We start from the raw sequence: 4,536 nt of genomic DNA, 5'->3' as shown, positions 1-4,536 counted from the left end.
AATTGCCATCAAGTTGATTCTGACTGATGGAGGTGCCGTGTGCTACGGAGAAGAACTCCACTTGATTTTCTTGGCTGTGATCTTTGTGATGGAAACTACTGCTTCTACGACAGTGATTTGCTTCACCTTTACAACAGTGGTCAAGCACGAACCGTTTGTGCTACCCAGAGAGTAATCTGAATTGAGGTGGCCAAAAGCAGGATAAGTCAGGGTATGTGGACTAGGTTCCTATGTTGTAATATATACATAATGAACTCTTGGTCATAAACATGAAGCCATTTGAAACAGGAAGCTGACAGTTTCCCTTGTCCGTCTGCCCTTGTCACATGCAGTGAGGAAAAAGCCTCTCCTTCCCTCTTCTCTTTGATTCCTCCGTCAAACTGGATTTATGCGAGACTTCGGAAGAGATGCCCTCCCCCAGAGAGTGTTGATAACACCCTCCTTGTCCCCCAAAGGGAAAATTTGGACTGAGCCTGTACATTAAGCCCTGTCTTTAAGCAATCCATTCTGTACCCAATGACTACACAGCGGAACATGACTAGTGGATTTTGTCATAATCCTACATCTCCCAAATGTGCAAACCGCAGGCACGTGCAGGTCCCCAGCAGGAACCCATCTGCTGTGCTTCTCGTGTGACACTCCTCTGTTTGTATTTGCTCGTTTCTCTCACAAAGTGCCAGAAGAGGGAGAAAAAAACACATGATATTTTAAAAAGTCATCTGCTAGTATTTTTGCAAACACGTTTCCCTCCAAGTGTGGGCTGAGGAAAGCGAGGAAAGCAGACACGCACGCCTCCAGTGAGCTACAGTGTGGCTTGACGGAAAGAGGGAAGCAATGCCTGCCCAGAGGACATGACCTTGGCCAGGTGGGAACCGGTCTGTAAACCCCCACCCTTGGTGTGGGAGAAGGACTGCGTTTGGAGTCCCAGATTTGGAGGCTTGTGTGTTTTGATTTTAACTGTGGGTTGTGACTTTTAGTAAACCATTACAGATCCAATTGATTTTCCGTTCCACACTTCATACTCATGGTGCGTCATGTCATCTATTGCCGTCTCCTAACGTAACAGCCTTCTTGCCACTTCCTCCCCACGTTTACCATGTCCACTCATCCTTTTTCCCTATCCCTTCTGAGCTTTCTTCCTGGGTAGAGTGCCTTTGCTTTCTTTCTTTTTAATCTTGAATAATGGATTGTCCTAAGACCGTAGTTCTCAAACTTTGGGGGTCGAACGACCCTTTCGCAGGGGTCACCCGATTCATAACAGTAGCAAAATTACAGTTATGAAGCAGCAACAAAAGAATGTATGGTTGGCGGGGCGGGGGTGGGGGGGCACCACAACATGAGGAACTGTATTAATGGGCCGCGGCATGAGGGAGGTTGAGATATGCACTCTAAGGAGTGCCTGTCCATTTTTTTTGGCTGAATGTTGCAAGGTAAATTCAGTTCTATGTTTGAGGGGTAATTAAAGGCCCTTGTCTCATGGGTGGGTGGGTGGTCCACCAGTCTCCATTGGACCAGGAAGTCTGATTTATTGCGAAAGTCTGAGTTTTGCCCCACATTTTTTCTCCCACTCCAGCCAGGACCTTCGAGTGTGACCCCTTTCAAAGCAGTCAACCACTCAGGGGCTCACTTAAGGCTGTCACTGAAAGCTTAGTGGGTTTCTACTCCGTACAAGTCAGTCATGTAAGGAATTCTAGAAGCTTAAGGTTCCTATTGAGGATCACGCCAGTGACAAATGACAAGACAGCATACTATTGACAAAAAGAAAGGGGGAAGGAATACTGATTGAACCTCGATTATGTGCCAAACTCTGCTAAGTGCTTCCCACCCATGATTTCATTTGGTTCTTACAGCTGTCCTACGATTCCACTCTCCTTTTTCAGAACAAAGTTCTGCAGCCAGAGTACGTGCTCAAGGTGGTGTAACCAATGAGTTACAGACTTCGGAGTCAAAGGATTTTGAAAATCCATGTTCCTACCCCTGTATAGTCCATCCAGAGCTCCTAAAGCTTAATCTAATATGTGTTTTGAATCTAAATAGCTCATATTAATTGAGTGTTTACTGTGATAGAGACAAAAGCACAAGTTATTTTTATATAATGATGGATTTAAACTTTGTAGTCACACTTTGGGGTAGATGCTGCTATTATCTCATGTGAAGGATGAGGAAACTGAGTCCAGGACTCAGAGTCCATGAATGTAAACGCTACACTTTACAGCCTCCCCTCCTAGGGGCACTTTTAGCACCTTCTATTGGGCCTACCCTTCAACCACCCCAAGTCTACATCTCTATAATATGGACAATATTCGATAAAAACAGTATTTCTATTTCCTCCTAAGTCCCTCGACTAACACCCCAACGTCATGGCTTTATACCTCATGACACTTACCATGAAACCTAAAAAACAAATAGAAGAATCTGCCCACTTTTAGGCATGCAATAACTAAGTGCTCTGAGTTTAGAATTTCCACTTTGGTGTGAAAAAGACAATTCTCTGTCTATGAGGAAACTTGGTGGTACCATGTTAAGCCTTTGACTGTTGTGTTAGGCAGGGTTCTCTAGAGAAACAAAACCAGGACACTTATGGATGTGTGTGTGTGTGTGTGTGTGTGTGTGTGTAATATAACAGCTAATTAGTCCACACAGCACTACAGAGGGCTCAGTTCAACTCACTTTTGTGGAACAGTTAATATATTGGAAGTCCTTCAACTCATAGGGCTGCTGGGTCCAAGGTCAAGGAAGCAGACAGCTGAGTCTTCCCTTGGGCAATGAAGGCAGGGTCCACCCACAGGCAGCAAACAGCAGGGTGGATCACCAACAGTCAGCAGCTCAGGAGCTTAGCGAAGCAGGCCCAGATGGGATATCAAACTCAAGCAATGCAAGATGACAAGATCCACCAGCCTCAAGCTCAAGCGATGTACACACCAGCAGCATCATGAAGCAGGTCTCAAAAGAATCTCAGGCTCTAGCAACATGATCCATGGGTTGGCTTGTCCCACAGGTAGTGTAGCTCACAAATTGAGGCAGACAACTAGTTAAAGCAGCTACACACTGGTCCAATCACCAGAGAGCAAGAGAGAAAGGAACAGGCCTTGCCAAACCATTTATCTCTTTGCCCTCCAACCAAATTGCTACCTGATTAATCCCACATGTTTGTATTGGCCAGGTTGGCACAATAAACCTACCTATCACAACTGCTGCCCTAAGGGACAGCATTGCATTCAGTTCAAATCCGCTCAGCTGCTCCATGCAAGAGAAGAGTTGGAAATCTGTTCCCTTAAAGATTATAGTCTGTGAAACTCCCAAGGGAAGTTCTGCTCTGTTCTCTGTGTGGTTATGAGTTAGACTCAACAGCATGTGATAACAGTGACAAGGATTCCTGGTGGTGTGGTAGGTTAAGAGTTGGGCTGCTGGCCATAAGGTCAGCAGTTCAAAAACACCAGCCACACCACAGGGGAAAGATGAGGCTTTGGAAACCCACAGAGTCTACCTTGTCCATAGGATTGCGAGAATTGACTCAACAGCAATGGGTTTGGTTTTTGGTTTTTACAACAGCAACAAGTTTGAGCGTAGCAGATGTCCCTTTCTGACCAAATGCAAGAAGGAGATTTAGGGAGCCCCCTTGTCCTCGCCTAGCTCCCTATCTGAAGATTTCCATCTGCAAGAGAATGAAGTAAACTAAGGGAGCTTCTAAAGCAGGTGAGTCCTTTCCCAATTCCCTTTGAAGGCCCAGTTTAGGAGACCACCCCCATATTTAAGAGAGAATGGAAGGGGGGCGTGTAAGTGGGCACCATTTAGAGAGAAGTAGAGAAAGAAGGAGGTCAATGGTGGCTCGGTGGTAGAATTCTCACCTTCCATGAGGAAGACCTATGTTCAATTCCTAGCCAGGGTACCTCATGTTTGGCCACCACTTACATCTTTCAATGGAGACTTCCATGTTGTTAGGATGCTAAACAGGTTTCAGTGAGGCTTCCAAACTCAGACCGACTTGAAAGAAAGGCTTAGTTTCCTTCCAAAAGCAGCCAGTGAGCACCTGTGGATCACAGCAGTTGAATCTGCAGGCTGTCATGGGGATGACTCACATTTAGACAGGGTTGTGTTCAGTTGGGTATGAGGTCACCTTAAGCTCAGGACCAACCTGATGGCAGTCACGATAACAAGAAGAGGTAAGGAATCTGAAAGACTAGACCTTACCCCAGAGACACTGGGCTAAATCTAAAGAAACTATTTAAACCATTGAATCTAAGATTTAAACATCTGTGGAGCTAAAATCAACTTTACCACCCAGCAGGTTATGGCTCGTAAGGATGTCAGGTGATTTAGAGAAAAACGAACCCTGTTGGTCTGCACATCTGAGGGAAGTGAGTCATTTTGCAATCCCGGTTCACATCTGAAACAGTAGGCAGCTGTGAGTTTCAGTGAAATCAGAAGTTGAGGCTGCTACCACTTCACTCAGCCCCCTCTCAACAATGGCAGGCGATGGGGTCCCCAAAACCTTTCTTGAGGGCCCGTCGCTCCCTAGTGAGATCTTATATGTCG

This window comes from Echinops telfairi, unplaced genomic scaffold (genome assembly GCF_000313985.2).
Source record: "Echinops telfairi isolate 266 unplaced genomic scaffold, ASM31398v2 ScPeMD7_443;HRSCAF=831, whole genome shotgun sequence".
Taxonomy (NCBI): domain Eukaryota; kingdom Metazoa; phylum Chordata; class Mammalia; order Afrosoricida; family Tenrecidae; genus Echinops; species Echinops telfairi.
This window is presented reverse-complemented; position numbering follows the sequence as displayed.